This window comes from Protopterus annectens, chromosome 11.part0 (assembly GCF_019279795.1).
Source record: "Protopterus annectens isolate FY-2018-M chromosome 11.part0, PAN1.0, whole genome shotgun sequence".
NCBI classification, from domain to species: domain Eukaryota; kingdom Metazoa; phylum Chordata; order Ceratodontiformes; family Protopteridae; genus Protopterus; species Protopterus annectens.
In genome coordinates this window covers 1,006,109,108-1,006,127,595 of record NC_056745.1, presented here as the reverse complement: position 1 = coordinate 1,006,127,595, position 18,488 = coordinate 1,006,109,108, and the positions used below count along the sequence as shown (strand labels likewise).

General features: G+C 39.0%; 1 protein-coding gene across 1 annotated transcript in view; it reads left to right on the top strand.

Annotated features, from left to right (window-relative positions):
• Positions 1-18,488, top strand: part of TAFA5 (TAFA chemokine like family member 5) — a 1,356,938-nt gene that overhangs the window by 984,780 nt on the left and 353,670 nt on the right. The gene's annotated exons all lie outside the window — the stretch shown is intronic.

Below are 18,488 nucleotides of genomic sequence, written 5' to 3'. Positions count from 1 at the left end.
AAGATTAAATAGAAGTTGGAAATTAGCTAAAAAGAAACAGGAGTGTTTGCATGATAGTATTAAGATTGTTTGAGAGGGTTAGGAAATAGGACTCACAAGTGAAATGTGTATGCAGGACATGTGATAGTAGAGTAAGAGGGGATGGATGGGAACTGGGGGTGGAGTAGGGAACAAAGCAAAGCCCAGCATATTGGATTTCCTCCTTTAGGTCAAATTATAATTGGAAAGGAATTACTTTATAGCCAATACAAAGCAATTGACAGAGAGGTACAAAGTAGAACAGATTTTCTTTCATTTCCTGAATGCAGAAATCTGTCAGCCAGGGTGACTAAGTAACTGGTATATACAGTTTAATCTATTGGTTAAGAGAAAGGACAGTGGTCAATTTAGTAAGTGATCCTCAGAATGCAAGGACTGCTGTTTCAGAGGGGTGGGATTATTAATTTTCCAGAACAGGAAGACATGTATTTGACTAGCTGGAGTTATTACACAGAAGGTTCTTCATGTAACATTTGCTAACATTGTACAAAGACCAAATTCTTAGTGAAAATGTTTGAGAGATGGCCCTTGTGGCAGAGCTCCTGCAGTATCAGGTTCAGATATAGTGATCAGAAGCTACTGTGCAAGGACAAAATTCTCAGTGAAAAGATTTGAGAATTGGCCATTTTGATACAGCTCCTGCAGTGTTGCAGTTGGATGTAGTGACCACAGGCGATTGTACAAAGACCAATTCTCAGTGAAGACATTTGGGAGTTAGCTCTTGTGGCAGAGCTTTTGCAGTATTGTGTGGGTGTAGTGAACACAGGCTATTGCACAAATGAACAAATAACATATCTTTACTTTAACAAAGGATTTGATTACACATTAAAACATGTCAGTTGCACAGAGAAAGGAATATAAAATGATTTCATATGTGATAGTCTAATGAAAATTTCTGTATGCTCTGCAGTTGTTTTTTCTACATACTTATGGTTAATGACTGAAAACTTAAGATGTACAGTCTAACATGTCTATATTCCAAGCATCTTACTGTAGCTTCACCTGCCAGTCATGATCCCGAAAGTCTGTGTAATAGCCTCAAGCCAAGAGAAAGAGAAGGCACACTTTGTTTTTGTAGATATTTCAGAATGAAATGGACCAGTACTCATAGTTATTTGCATGGTAGTTTGTCCAAGGAGCACCTTGAAACACAGATGGATTGTTTTCCCCAACAACCCCTTCAGTAGCTTGCCTAAGTATTCACAAGAATTAAATGACACATAAATAAATTATTTTGCCCAGAAATCCCTTCAGTAACCTCACCAAGTATGTATAAGCACCAAAATTAAGCATTTTCCCCAGTGATCCCTTCAATAGTTTGACCAAGTGTGCACAAGCACCAAAGTGAAACATTTCTCCCAGCAGTCCCAGTAATCCCTTCAGCAATTTAACCAGGTATAGCCAGGCACCAGAATTTAACATTTCCCCAAGCAATCCCATCAGTAGTTTAATCATGTCTGCACAAGTACTAAACAGATACCCCTTCAATACTCAAGCACTTCACTGATACCAAAATTAATCATTTCCACAGTGATCCCTTCAGCAGTTCGGTCATGTATGCAGAAACACTAAAATACATTAAAAATTATTTAATTAAAATCAATAATTGCACCTTCTTTTAAAATGTACGGCAGTACATATTCCTTTTTATCCCTTCCCCTTGCAACTCTTTTCTTGTGGTAAATTGCTGCTAATTGGCATAAGTTCAGATCTCTTTACACAATTAGTATGCAGATGAGTTCCTTTTAGATTCATCTCTATGAATCTTACTGATTTGCAAATGTGTAATATCCCTCATCTGAGTATTTGGTGTCCCCCTATCAATTATGCCTTAAATATGTTAGCCTTTTGTGGTAGGGAGGCTTGTTTAACAAAATGCTTCCACATTCTCTTAGGCATGCTGAAAGATGCGATTTGCATAACGACATAGTGCCGCTCTTCACAGATTACTGCCATGAAAATGTGAAGGGCTGGATTATGAACACCTCCCATGGAATCTGTCCTCCCTCTTGAAACAAGCTGCAGAAGCATCATACACTTCTGTTTCATGATGATTTCATACAGCTTCTGAAGGAATAAGTGAGAAAACAACCGTAAACAACTTTGTATGATTAAAGTAAAGCAGCTCCATATGCTTATATCTAATTGTCTACACATCTCTTTATATTTTTTGATTTAATACATCAGCATCAGACATTTAGTGTCATTACAGCTCCCCCATCAGCACACACACACACACACACACACACACACACACACACACACACACACACACACACACACACACACACACACAAGAACATAGCTGCTCAGGGCTTATGAGGTTGCCCATTCCATCCATTTTCGAAAGTCTTCTGTTTGCCCATATTTCTGCATAGAATTATCTCTGTTCTGCTAGATGGATTTGCAGCCTGCAAAAATATTTTTCTGTGCAGCCAGTCTATAAGACTGCCACTAGGCTTGCAAGATTGCCCCTTCCAACCAGTCTCAAAAGTCTTTAGTTTCCCCATCTATTTGTATAAAATTTTCAATTTTCTCTGTTCTTCTAAATGGATTTGCAGCCTGCAAAAAATATTTTTCAGTGCATACAGTTAATAAGACTGCCACTAGGCTTGGAAAATTGCCCCTTCCACCCAGTCTCAAAAGTAGCTTTTTTCCCCATCCTTCTGCATAAAATTATCTCTGTTCTGCTAAATGGATTTACAGCCTGCAAAAATAATTTTCAGTGCAGACTATAGGACTGCCACTACAGAAGCTGCTAAAACCATCTGTGCCATTCAACTTGCAGCCAGTGCTACTACTAAAGAAAAAGGACACTTTGTACATTAATGTACTTCAGGCTTGTCACAGATGTTTTATTTTAATACATATGGCTTTGTCTATTAGCAGCTTGTCATGGCTTCAATGTATTTCTTTCTTATCCATGACCAACTTTTTAAAACTTTCTGTGCTCCACTGTCCTGTTGAGTTACTCACATTATTTTATAAAACCATACATGCTGCTCTTTAAACCTTCCCTTACATCCATTGCCACTGATTGTTTCTTTGTGGGCTAATATCTCCATCTCTGAGGTGTTCTAACCTCCTCCATTCGCTTCTCACAATGGTTGGCCTCACTATAATCCCGTGCCTACCCCAAATTCCCAGCCACCCATCCCCTTCCTGATTCCTATCTCCTTCTCTTCCTACTAGCCTCATTATTTCCTGTTGCTACCTAAATATCCAATAGCATTCTCACAAACCCTCCATAGTCTTATGCCACCTTGTCTCTACACTTAACCTTCTCTTCTTCTTCTTCACTTAATTTTCTTTTCACTGTTGTTCTAAGATTACAATCCATACTTTTACTCTTTTGTTCCTCATTGTACAATATTCACTTCTTCTTCCTTAGCAAGTCCTTCTTCAATATTACTCTTCCTTTCATAATATTGTCAGAAAATGTAATACGCACAAACCTTTTACTGTACAATTACCCAATTAATCATTTGCCTAATAATATCCTTAATTTACAATTTCACCCTGCCACACCACAGAGCTTTATAATTCTCTTACTGACTATACTGTATTAAAATCTTAACTATCTCCATCTCTATAAGGGACCAAGCTGCCTGGCATCTCCAGCAAGCTACTTCTATTCTCATCTATTTTTTCCATCATCTTCCTCCCTTGTTCTTTAACATCTTCTCCTTTTTGTTTAACTATACTCTCCCCTTAATTAATCCATAGACTTATCTGCCATGTTATCATTTTGCATCTTCATGTCTCACCATTCATTTTATATCACTTTACTACCTACCATGGTACTTTCACACTTTGTTCTCATTAACACTCGACCAGTCACCCTAATTATACTAAGACAAAACCCTCCTTCATTTCTATTTCCTCAAATTTATTTAATGTCCAATCTATTCACCATTTTAAATACAAAACATCTTAGCATTCAGTTCACTTTGACGTAACCTGGAATAAATTCATATACATTACTAGAACAAGCTAATGAGTAATTCTCATCCTCTCTTTTCTAAAATCACTCTTTGTGGTGATATCAATCCCAGCCCTGGCCCTTCAGCCTCATCCGTTCCATCATATTCCACCTCTAGCTCCTATAGAACACCCACAAAACTTTTCCTTATTTCCATCAACATTTGTAGCATTGTAAACAAAGTCACAAACGTTCAAAGGTTTCTTCAATAGGTAATATTATTAGCTTATTTTAAGAAATTTTGGGGTAACTACAAATATTACTATTTACACTATTATCTTTTGTGATTTTAACATTGATTAGTTATCTTTGATGTCTAACATCCCAACCACTAGTCTTAACTTGTATTGGTTCAAACAGCTGATCTCTTCCCCTAATCAAATCAAGAACGTCAATAATAAAAATTCTATCCTTGACTGGATACTTGTCTCTGACCTCAACAAGTATGCTATCTCTACTATATGATTACCATAGTGACAATTACCCCATATTTACCAATAACGAAATAACCCACCAGCTAAAAAAAATCAATACAGAATAATCTACTAAAATCTGTCAACTGCCTTCCACTCAAAACCCTACACCTAGACAAAGCTGTCACCAAATTCAACAATATATTCAGGAATAATTTTAATACCCTTGTTCCTAATACAAATAAAAGAAGAAAAAGTACTCAACCTCCTGGTGGTCTCATTTTGCGAAAATTCATGATAAAGAATGTAAACAGTGACACAAAGATAAAACCCCTCAAAACATATAGCTGTACAGGGAGTTGTATGCAAAAAATGGCAATGGCAATACTGATGGATTTATTTGTTTGGAGTTATTTATTTAGTTCAGCATAATAAGTAATATTTAATATTCAATATTTATTACTTAGTTTAGTAGTATGAATCAAAAATGTTTGTGGTACATTAATACTGTTTCAAGAGAATTGCTATGCGTTAGCACTTTAAATGCTTGAATTTACAGCCAATTTATGGCTAATGAGTTAATTGATGTGACTATATATATATATATATATATATATATATATATATATATATATATATATATAGGATGTTTATGTATGATTAACTGTTCAACTGAAGGCGAATTGCCGAGGTACCAGAAAGTGAAATGAAATGAAAAAATATTCATCCTAGTGTCTGATGTTTCCTTCTTACTGGATTTGGTGTTTTTCTTGAGATTTGGCATTGTGAATTCTGGATTTGTTGTTTTTCGATTATGTGCTGAGTCTGTAAAGTCAATTTCCATGTGAGGCTCATTTAGTCCTGGATAGATTTTTTTTATGTGCAAATATGTACTACATTCTCACTTATTAATCCCTTTATTATTTCAAAGTTAAGGCTGGTGTCCTGGTACCTAATATATTTCTGCAGATTAGTTGTTTAATTTGTGAATGCCTAAGGCAAGAAAAAGTGCTGGAAAAGCCATGACTAGTCTGGACAAGTTTGGGGATAGTGGCAGTCCCACTTCAGAGTGTGACATGTCAGTTGGTCAGTAATAAACAGTCCCTCTCCAAGGATTTCCTGGATCCTTGCATTATTCCACAGAAGGCTTTTCTGTAATTCACAAGTGGAACTCATTCACACCTACAGTGCTGACTCCAAAGTTTACTTATTAGCAGCTACAGTGCTTGATGAGTATGCCTTCCATTCTCATTCAAACCTACTGCAGACCATGTACAGCACTCATGCTTCAGTATAACTTAGCTGTGGTACTAAATTTGCATTATTCAGTGCCTTGATGAAGTACTGTAAGTGTAAGGAAGTTGTGTTATCAGAATAAGTAAAGTTTAAAGCTGTTTCAGTTGACCAGTTTGAATAACTTTCTCACATTTAAAATTTCCTTGACTTTGAGCTCTAGGAAGTTGCTATCTAGCTTACCAGCAGTTAGGAATGAACCACATTCTTTTGCCACAATTAAACAACTAAACATTTCTACTCAATCATTCCAACAAAGCTTAAAGAAGCAGGTTAAGAGATTTAATAGGTTGTTTTGTGGTTAAGTGGAATGACTGGGAACCTGTTGACACCATAATCCTGTCTGCCCATTCTTCACTTGAACAATCAGGATACTTAGGTTTATAATCATCATTATCTTATCTTTACTCAGCGGCTCCATAGATGCCTGGATGATCAATAAAAGTGGGGCAAAAGGAACCGTTTACATATATTTGCTATGCGGAGGGGTTGTGACCAGAGTGGCATCGATTCTTTCTTACAGGACTGCAGCTAAGCACCTTTAAGTGTTCCTTACTTAGAAGATGCATACTGAGCACATGCATAGTTTACTGACTACCCTATTCCTAACTGTACCGAAATACATGACTAATGATCATCATACTTCTGTCATTCAAAAAAAAAAAGGATGGCTCTATATGCAGTGTGGTCTCTCCCACCATTACCAGTTGTAATAGAAGTTTTAGATTCTATAACTTTTGCAAAGTGGTTCTGCAGCAGAGGATAAGTGGTGGCTGATGTTAAAGTTGCTATGGCAAAAGAAAGTTAAGGTGGCCATATTGTTTCCTGTCTATCTAAAGCTTATGATATGAGAAGAGTTTAAGCATCCAGGGCAAAGGCTAGAGTATTTAGAATAATAGGGTATGACATTCCTAGAGGGGAGAATATACCTTTGGGTGCACCTCATGGTTGACCTCTGTTGGAAGTTGGGGGTGCATAGAGTGGCATTATGATTAGAGAGGCAGGGCATCAGCTGACCTGCCATAGATGCAGGATGATATCCCAACACATCCATTGCACGTCTGTTATATCAGACAGTATGAGTAGTCAAAGGAAATGGAATCTTAATGCATAACAAAAAAACAAAATGAAAAAAAATACTTCTCTGTAGCAATATAACACTGCCCAAGGTGTCTCAGTCTCATCACCAGCTCAGAAAGTGGATTGGAGAATGTTCAGAGAAGTCTTGGTTGGTTCAATAGACCTAATGAACAATGAAAGGTTCCACAGAGTAAATGATGGTCAGCTGTAATGGAGCTAAACAAGCAAACAAACAATAAATAAATAAAATATAAATTACTAACATGCGAGCGCGCGCACGCACACACACACACACACACACACACACACACACACACACACACTTAAAGCAAAGGCCTAGGTTCATAAGTGTTTACTAGGCTAATGACCACAAGGGCCTTTTTAAGCCTAGCCATGCATCCCAAATCTCTGATAAGTTCTGGTACCCTTGAAAAGTGTAAGCAGGATCTTGAGAGATAAAACATTTACAAGCAGGGTCCTGGGACATGAAACATTTACAGGTTGCCTGTGTCCATTAGAGAAATAGGTGCCAAATCAAGGATGAGTTTCCTATTCCCCATCCAATTGCCCAAGTTATACTGGGATTTGGTTAAGAAGAAACTCTACTTCACATGGATGGGGATAAGTAAGTACTAGGCTAGCTGCTCTTGTGAGCCTCTTTAAGCCTCACCAATTTCCCCTTCAAATGTGAATATCAAACCCTTACCTTGTGATTGTGAGGTAAACACCTTCACCATTACACCAGTCCCCAGCATTGTTACATAACAAAGGTTACATAGTGGAGTGTTGATAATAGAAATGCAAGAACAAAGGAACTGAAAGATGAAGATCAATTGTTAGTTTTGGTTCCCTCTGCATAAAACAATTTTTTTGGCTAAACTTGTCCTTTTAAGATAGTGAAAAATTTAATGATATAAATGACAAAGTCAGACAGACCGATAACAGAAGTCCATATGCTCTGTAATGACAGAAAGAAGTTCAGACCTCTCTAGATAAATTTTCTGGTAGAAAATGATGCACTGCAGTAGAAAGAAAGCTGATCTTTGTGCCTTTGGTGCAGGTAGATGATACACTATCTAAGTCACAGAAGCAAGAAATCTAAGGAAGTTTTTTTTTAAAGCAGGCAGATGTTTTCAAAACTACCTAGAAACAAACACAGTTCAGCATCATATAAAGTCTTATGCATAAGAAAAGGTTAACTTAGAATCTTAAAGATTACCAGAGTCACGGAGAAAGGCTGCTGTGCAAGAAATGATGCAAAATGTGAATAAGATATGGATAACAGAAGAGGTAAAAAGTGAACAGACCCAAGTGCTAGCCTCAAATCCTAATGGATCGCTCAAGTTCTGCAATGATTTTAGGAAGCAGAACCACTTATTTAAAATTCGAGAATCACCTAATACTTTGGGTAGCCAAACTCAGAGAAAGGTTGAGGAAGACTAGATTATTAACCAAAGTGATCTGATAAAGGTGTACTGGCAAATTCCTCTAACATATGACGTCAGAGAAAAGGGCATTGTCATCCCCAGTCAGCTTGTTGCAGCATAGTGTCCTTCCTAGTGGGCTACATGGTGCCCTGTAGCCTTTCAAAGATTAATGACAATGATACCCATTAGTTAACCAAGTAGGCCCACTGGCCACACAGTCCCTTTCCTGGGGTGAACTAGGGTGAACTAGGATCAATGTCTGGTAATGTGATTGCTCTATGTCACACAGTAAACAAATTTGAGCTGAGAGAATCAAACCCTGTACCACAGAGACTACAGCTCACAGTCTTAACCAACTATCAGAATCATCTTAAACCCCCATGTTAGATATGATGCCACTTACCCACACAATATCATGATATATTCTGAGGAATGGGACTCCAATATAGCTCAGATACAGGCTGTGTAAGATTCTCCGAGACAAGCTAGGTTGACAATTAATGCTGACAAGAGCAAATTAGACATAGCGGAGTTAAATATTTAAGATATGTAGTAGGAAGGAGAATTTTTAGTCTCCAGAGAGAGAGAAGCAATAAGCAGTGAGAAATTGGTGTAATTCAGGCACTAAGATGCAAGTGAGAAGCATCCCTGTGGTTATTTGTGTACTACTAGAAATTTACTATCACAATTTGCATCTATAGCAAGCTGTCTTAAAACATTTACAAAATGAGAATATATCCTACAAAGCAAAATGGACACTAGAGACAAATACTTTAGTAAACCCTTCATAGTTTATACTTATGCATCAGAAAAAGGCGCAGGGGAGCAGTACCTTCAGAGGACTTATAAGGGGAAAAAACACCCTATATGATTTTTATATCAAAGTCTAATTAGAACGGAGACCAGAAATTTCATTACTGAGAAGGAATGGTTGGCAATCAAGTGGAGGCTATTGCCACTGAAATCACTGAAATCTCCCTTGGGGGGGGGGGGGGGTTCTACAATCCATGCCCCCTAATACAGCTTAAAAAAGGACAAGATGAGACTGCACATGTTTCAAATTTCAAAATGTTTAATGTTCCTTAAAGCCAAGTAGAAACAATTTTTTATGTTAGCTACAAACAGTTCCCACAGGAACTGTTAACAAGCAAATTATTCTTTCAACGAGCTATATAAAAAGAAGGGCTATGACCACGTTAGTCAGAGAATGTAGTTTTGTGTGGAAGGCAACTATGTGTGCCCAGGACAGCTGTACCAGTAGAACAGGAGTAGTAAAGATGAGATATTCTGGAGAAGTCAGGATATCTTCTGGGAAGGAATATAGAGGAAGAAAGCATTTTAAACTTGCATGACAGACTGTTTTTTTCTTTCTTGTTATTTATTTATTTATTGAGAAGATTCTACTACAACATTTTATTTTACTTCTATTTAATAAAATTATGTTGTCTTTAGGAACTGTTAGTATTAGTTGCATCTTTTATATGACAGTATAAACACATATATATTGCATACTGTTAGGTGTGTGTGCAAGTGTGTCTGTGTGTGTTTGTGTGTCCATCCATCCACAGCCCCTTTTTCCCATTTTTGCTTAAAGGGTCAGAGTGTCACTACAGCAGTGACAATCATCTAGAGCCAAGGTTTACATTGCTGGGTGGCTAGTCCTGCCACAACTGTTCTTCCACACCACACTCTCACATACGCATCCACATATATAGCCAATACAGAGTGCCCACTCCACCACTGCATGTTTTCAGAATGTCAGAAGAAATGTAAACATCCAAAGGAAACCCATGTGATGACAGGGAGGACATGTAGACTCTGCACAGAAGGAAACCCATCCATGAATCGAACTGGGCAACCTCATCCTGTGAGGTGACAATGCTTTCCACTGCAGCACTGTGTAGCCCAACTTTTGCCATCATATCATCACAATTTCAAGCTAAACCTGACATTGCAATAATTCTAATAGCTGAAATTTAAATGCATAGATACTCAACACTCTACAACATGTCACAAAGGTATGCAAGAAATCTTTATCTTATAAACTTCTGGTAATCTAAACCGCCATATTTAAGGCAACTTATATTTTTCAACCAAATATTCACCAAATATGCATTTTTCCACACAAATAAGACACTGAATAAATGTACATATTTTGTTTGTTTATATACATATTTTAATGAGGATGCTTAATGCAAATAGTCACACTAATAGGAGCACAACCATTTAATTTCATATGTGAAGTCTGTTAATTATGTATTCATAAAATTCAATAATCAGAACAGAACTCATTGTTGATAAATAAAACATACAAAAATGGTAAGTTGATGAATTCCTTTAAGATGAAAGTGCTAACTGTGTATTTCTTTGGGAATAAAAGTATTTACTTTTATTGTTGAATTACTGACAATTATCATAAACTGCATATACTACGAGTCGCTTCCCTGTAGTCCATTAGGTTCATAGGCAGGTACTAGGCTATCTGCCTGAAGGCATTTATAAGCCTAGCCTGAATGTGTTGGTTTTCGCCACCCCCTTAGATTAGTTCCCTGTGCTTCTGTCCAGCAGAGCCATTGAAGTGATCCCTGCGGTAAACTTTCTGTTTCCCATCCACTCGTCAAGGTTTCTCTTGAAAAGGGTTAGCGAGGAGCTCTGCCTAATGTAGATTGGAATCTTGTTCCAGAGCATGGGAAGTCTCTGGGACAGGTATCTATCCCTCCAGCATGTCCTATTTTTTGTTGTGGTGAGGTTTAGATCCCTGGAGTGTGTCGCTCGAGGGGATATGGCTTTCTTTAGGTGGAGCATATCCATGAATTCTGGGTTGGACATGGCCTTGTATGTCAGGCAGAGATCACCTCAGAGTAGGCGGTATGCAACTGAGTACAGCTGGAGTTTCTTCAGTCGAGCTGCATAGGGCATCTGCATGAGGCCAGTGATCCTCTTGGAGAGGTACTTCTGTGGTCTTTTCAGTTGTTGCAGGTGTCTTGTAAGGTACATCCCAAATGGGGCATTGTACTCTATGATGGGTCTGATGAGTGATGCATACAGGGGCCCAATGATCTCTTTCAGTCTGGATGCAAAGCCCTTTGTGATTAGGTGGGACACATAGAAGTATTTTCTAACCACTTTGGCAATGTGATTATCAAAGGAGAGGTTACTATCAACTTGGATCCCCAGATCCCTTATTACATCTTCTGTATTTAGGTGGCTACCACCTGTGTGGTAGTTTGTGGGTACTTTGCTTTTTCCAAAGTGCTTGACTATGCACTTTTTGGCATTTAGCTTGAGGCCATGGTTTTGACACCAGGTATCTGTGTCAGTGAGACCCTTTTGGAGGATGTCTGTGTCAGCCAGAGAGTCAATTATAGCCCCTAGTTTGCAGTCAAGTCGTCTGCAAACTTGGTCTACCATAGTCCTCCTGTGCTTGCCTATACCTCTGAGAAGTATATGCCAAACAGGAGGGGTCCTAGGACTGAGCCCTGGGGAATGCCACTTGTAACCGGTTTAGAGTCAGACTTAGCTCCCTCAACTCTTACCATATGGGTTCTGCCCATGAGCTATTTGGCAACCCATCTCGTGACATAGGGGTTTATTTTTAGGCTGGTGAGCTTGTCTATAATACCTGAGTGAGGAATGGTATCGAAGGCCTTTGCGAGGTCTATGTAGGCTGTGTGGACCACCATCCCCTCATCTATAGCCTTGGTAACTGTCTCAAAGAAGTCCACCAGGTTTAGGAGGCATGATCTTCCCTTAACAAAGCCAAACTGGGTAGGGTCCAGTGTTTGGAGGTTCCCAGTGTCTCTGTTAATGAGATCCATGATGATGCACTCCATAGCGTTGCAGACCAAGCTAGTCAGGCTTATAGGGCGATAGTTCCCAGGGTCCATTGTGGCTCCACCTTTGGAGAGTGGAATAACCATTGCTGTGCGCCACTCTGTGGGCATGTAGCCTGTGGATAGGCTGAGTTTAAACAGCGTGTTTAGGTGAGGGTTAGTTCATCATTGAGCTTGTGTAGGATGCAGCCTGGGACACCATCCAGTCCCACTGATGCTGTGTTTTTGGCTTTGGAGAGGGCTGTTTAACCTGAGTGTCTGTGATTTTAGGGGCACTACATTCTTCTGGTATAATTATGGGCCCTTTTGGGGGTGAGAGGGGGTGACGTTTGCACTGAACCTGTCTGCCAGGATGTTGGCTATATCTGTCAGTTCAGTGTATTTTGTGCCATTCTGCACTACCTCCAAGAAGATCTGAGAATTGCCACTTAGATTCTTGACATAGCTAAAGATGCCTTGTGATTATCTTTGGAGTCCATGGCAATTTTTCTTTCGAAGTTAGCCTTGGATGATTTTATGAGGGAACGTAATTTCTTGCTTGTACTGATCAGGATGTCTTCCCTTCTTGGGATTTTACTCTTTTCTGTACTAGTTTCCTCTTTCTATTGTATAGCTTGTTTATGGCAGGGGTCCACCAGACTGGTTTCCTCTTCTTGGAGGAGTGAGTCTTGGTTTTGTTTGGGATAGCATGATCCATGCATTCTTGTAGGTGCCTGTAAAGTGCATTAGTAAAGGATTTTGCAGCTTGGACAGCATTATCCTTTAGCATGGGGGCTTTGAAACTTCCCACCTTGGTCTTAAGTAATGTGAAGTTTGCTTTTGAAAAGTTTTTCATGGTGGCTTCTTTGACTGGGGGTGGTGACGGAATGTGGATATCCAGAGTGATTAGTTTATGGTCAGATCTAACCAGCAAGGGGTTGACCTCCAGTGTGGAACACCGGTCGCCCATGTTGGTGATGACCAGGTCCAATATGTTGTCACCTCTGGTGGGGGTGTTGACCAGTTGATCCAGGACATTTGAGTTTATAAATTCTAGGAAATGTTGGGCAAGGGAGTTTGTACTTGAGTAGTTCTCCCAGTTAATGTTTGGGTAATGAAATCACCCAATATCAGGGTGTTTGGTAGGACCTTTATGTTTCCCAGTGTTTCCAGGAATGCGGAGTGGGGGTCCTGGGACATGGTGGGTGATCTATAGCAGGCTATAATTTGAATAGCAGTTGTGCCCATTGTTAGTTGCACGTGGATGATCTCTGAAGCATCGTGCTGTGCCACTAACCTGGAGGTGTGGGCATCCTTGATGAATATGGATGGATACTCCCCCGCCTTTTGTATTTCGGTCCGGGTTTTGTAGCAGAAATGTATGGTATGAGTTGTAGCCTGGTAGTGCTGGGGTGCTCTCTGGAGCCTTAAACCAGGTTTCTGTTACTGCACATATATCGATTTTCTCCATACTGAGGAGTGCCTCGAGTGCGGGCATTGAGTAGCATTACCCTCAGTTTTTTGTTACTTTTGCTATTTATGGCGGTGGGTTTGTCTTTTGAGCCTTGCCTAAAAAAGGCACTATGGGGGTGGCAACATCCTTGGCCAGTATTCGAAACCTAAGGGTGACAGGTGCAGGCCATCTCTAGTGAAGCAGCATGGCGTGTTGAGCATGTCATCCCAGGCTGACAGACACTGGATCCCCTTTGAATGACACCAGAAGCTAAGCTAATTATTGACATTGATAATTCTTTCTCTATACTGTGGTATCATTCTTGGTGAGGGCAGGATGCTACTCAGGGTCAGGGTCATACCGGCCTGGGTTACGAGATCAGAGAGCTCCTCCATGTCTTTTTCATGTAGTCCAGGGAGGTACGGCTCAGGTCTTTCACACCAACATGGACAATGACAGGGTCATATTTGTACTTTTTCTGGAGTGACCTGAGTGCTTGTGTTATGTGGCGGATCCTGTCATCCAACAGGCAGCTAACAGTAACCCTCTCCTTGTTCAGCCTAGTGAGTGAGATATACGTGTGCCTGACTATAGAGTCACCTATTACTGGTGTGTTGGGTATGTTATTTTGCCTTAAGGGCTGTGATTTCATGGCACACTGGTTTTGTGAAGTACGTGTTTCATGGTGTGTGCTGGGGGGGTGGAGGTTGCTTGGCTGTCTGGTTGGAGGTTTCTATTGCTTTTGCAAGATTTTTATTTAGAGCCTCTGAGTATGTTTTCGTGTATTTATGTGAGTTTTTTTGCAGGTGCTGGTTTCATAGGTCTATGTGAGACTGGTGGGGTGATGCAAGTAATTCCCTTCTCCTCTTGACTGCCTGGTCCAGTCTTGGGTTGAGAGAGCTTAGCATCCAGTTTGGCTGTATAATTGCATCTCTCGCATGTATTAGTGTTCGGTGAAAGGAGGAGAGGGTTGTCTGTGTACATGAGGCAATTGTAACATTGCCTCAAAATGCCCAGATTCACCAGTTGGACCAGAGAGTACACCTGAAACTGCCCTTTGGATGTGCCTGAATAGGTACAGTGAACTATTTTACTGACTGGCTGGTAAGGTTGAATAGAGAGCCTTGTCCTTCTCTACAGTATAGGGAGGTCTAGTGCTAAGGTTTATTAGTGCTTGCTATGAGTTTTGAGCAATTGCCGGGATGAGAAGTGAATGGTTTGAGTGTTTAAGTTGAAAGTTTGTCTAGTTCCAAGGGAAAAATTGAAGAGTAGACTTTGTGGAGCCGGGAATAGTTATACCCTAGCTAACCGGTGCTGCCTGGTGTGCAAAACTGTGCAAATGCAAATTTTATAACAGGGAAATGAAAGAGATAGAAATTAGCCTAAAATGGCCAATAAACTACTACTTTCTGGGCTGAAACCACTCCTCCAGGGACAGATAGGTGCTCAAAGCTCCCTCTCTCACAGTGAACAGAGAAACTTCCTTCTATGCAAGTAAGGTATGGGCAAACACAGAAACTTGTAACACAGCCCTGAATTCAGCACTAACCTGAAAACTGGACTATACTAGCTTAGAAAGGCAGGAAAACAAGTATATATATATATATATATATATATATTTTGTTTTTTGTTTTTTTCCAGAAACTAAAGCAATTGCAATCAAAAAACACTTTAAATGCACAGAAATGGCTATCACACTTGAGTGTGTAGCCTACAACAGTTAAACAGGTAATTTAAACACCAAGACAACTTTGTTAAAGTGCAGGCAGTAAAATAAGTACAATGTGTATCTGAAACAAGCTTTTTAAATCACAGAAACTCTAGAAAAATCTGTGTTTTAGGTGTTATTTGCTAAAGACAGCAAGAAAATGCAGGAAAATAATGCTTAATCACTCCAAAGTCTCTCTTTTGTCTCCCTGCTGCTGTAGAAATCTGCAGGGTACTAGGCAGGAACTTGCTGAGCTGTATACTAGCACAAAAACCTCGCAAATGCGGGTTTTATAGCAGGGAAATTAAGGTGATAGAAATTAGCCCAAAATGGCCAATAAACTACTAATTTCTGGTCTGAACCCACTCCTCCAGGGACAGATAGGCTGCTCAAAGCTCCTTCTCTCACAGTGAACAGAGAAATTTCCTTCTATCCAAGTAAGGTATAGGCAAACACAGAAGCTTGTAACACAGCCCTGAATTCAGCAGTAACCTGAAAACTGGACTATACTAGCTTAGAAAGGCGGGAAAACAAGTATTTTTTTTTTTTTCAGAAAATAAAGCAGATACAATAAAAAAAAAACACTTTAAATGCACAGAAATGGCTACCACACAAGTGTTTTATGTTATTGCTTAAATTATAAACCATAGTTTATCAAATAGCAATATTATCTATTTGAGATTCGCTATGCAATAAACTTCAGTGCATTAGCAAATGGTGTTTCAGTTCGGTTATCAACAGCATATGTTTTTTAAAAAGGAGCATATTTTGTTCCATTTCATTCATGTGACCTACTTCCAGTATTGTGCGTCAGTAGCAGTGGTTTTGCTGTCTCTCTCTCTTTCTCTCTCTCTGTCTCTCTCCCTCTTAAATTTAGCTTGAACTCGTTAGCCCCTCTGGGTAAGTCTTCTTGTGCAACATTTATTTCTTACATGATATTCTGTATCATCAGACGTCTCCATGGAACCAGATATAAATGACCAGTGTGAACAGCATCGATCAAAGTGTGAGGGTTCACACCAGCAAAACTACATAATATACTATTAACATATGAAATAAACTCTGCTAAAACCACTGCATTCACACCTAAATGAGATATCCTCACTCCTGGAAAATTCACAGACTACATAAAAGGAAATGTCGTAGTTTAGTAAGTCCCGATATATTCATGAGTAAAAATCTGCTAAAATTAACAGACAGCATTCCAAATCCTTCCTTTTAAAAATAAAAAAAAAACAGGAAATTTCAGTAGCTTATTTCTAATACAATGGCTCAATGCAGACTCATTTATTTCAGCTGTAATTTTGTCACACTCTATCAAAAAAAATCTATTTAAAGCATACATTTCAGCATTCACATTTCTACCAGTAACAGCATTTTTTCTGTATTAGCAGTACATGGCTAATCAATGTAACCCATGATCCAAATAGAGTGTGTGTGTGTGTGTGTGTGTGTGTGTGTGTGTGTGTGTGTGTGTGTGTGTGTGTGTGTGTGTGTGTATATGTTTGTGTGTGGTATGAGTGTGTATGTGTGCACAATCATGCAGGTGTGCTTGAGTATTATATATGACATTCAGACATTTTAAATGAAGGATATGTGGTGTGCTGCTTATTGCTGCACTATGTAGATTCATCACATATATCACATGTGTGCTATAATACTTCCATTTTAAGTAGTTCAAAAACAAACATATGCCACAGAAACCTTGATAAGTTATATAAATGAAAAAAGTTGTCAAAGTGAGACAGGCCTGGTATTGTCACATTAAGGTGTTGATTTTTATATATTTCTGACATATTGGTAAAAATTGAAAAGAACATTCATTGTGGTCGTGCAAAACCTTTAACTTTTACAAAACTAGTGATGTTAAATATCCTGATCAACAGTAAAACAAACTCAGATGTGTGTTTTCTGCCATTTTCAAATATTGCAATTGGTTATAGTTTTTATCTTTCCTTCCAACAATGGGGAAAATCTCCAGTTGACGTAAAGGACAAACAACTTTTGCAGTAGAGAGTTTATCAAGTTGCTTGCATATGATACATGGACTAGAAACATTTGTGTCTAGGGTACTCAGAGTAACCATTAGTTGTGTACAGCCATTTGCATTTGGGGGCACCAGTTCTCACCCACTGGAAAGAAAAAGACAACAAGTTTTGAAAACTCATGCTGTGACTGAACTAATGCAGTGACTTTGTACATTCACCTCATCTCTGCTCATACTACCTTTCACATGTTTAAAGAACTTATGAGAAACTAATGTTTCTTTTGTCAACAAAAAAAAAAAAAAAAAAAAAGAGAAATTAATAAAAATGCAATTATTGTAGGATTTAGGATTCATATTATACTACTCTGTGAATGTACAAACTACTGAAATACTATTTCATACATATAAACATGAAGATTCCTATCCATTTCCAAAGTCCTGAAACTGTTGTTTCATGTCTAAAGAAATAAAGCGACCTCAACACCTGCACCCTGATCCTGTTTCTGGGCTGACCCACAGCTCTAGTTTGACTAGAACTGTGCTACATGTGGAACATGTTTGCTGAATACAAATGAAGTTCTAGGACATTCAGTGCCCTGGGGTTGGGGACTGACATAACGGCTAAGGTGCTTAACTCACATACAAGGAAAAGGTTTGATTCTCACCTTTAAAAGGAAACTGGTTAGGCTTAAAATGGCCTGCAAGGGGAACTAGCCTAGTACTTATCTATGACCCTTATCTATGACATGCGAATGCCCTAACTCATTCAGGCTATGAATTACATAATGCATGTGGTGTTGTACATACATAAAACAAAGCCCGGTGTCTTTGAATGACAACAGACTGCATGTGTTTTTTTTTTTTCTGCATACGACATGCATAGGACTTTTAACAGTATATTCATAAGCCAGTGTCCAACGGGTAATAACCGGTCTGCTCTGTTACCATGTTGGTAGGAAACTGCATGTCAGTTCAGGTTATGTTGGTTTTGTTCAATGCACAAAAAGTGAGCACCAACTTTTTACTTACATGGGGTACAGAAGGTCGTTTGGCTCTCTGTACTAGGTGAGCCTTATGCATTCTACACTGGTTAATTTGTACAATGGTAAATAAAGGGTTAACTGATCTATATAGAGTACGGGAATAACTTTAATTCAATAATTCTATATGCAAACATTTAACTGAGACTTTAATTGTGGTAGTCTTTGGGAATAAGGAAGTGGTAAGTAATGATGCGTTGCAACATATTGTTACACTCATTTTCTTTGCATTGCTGGAAACCCAGCAGAGAAAA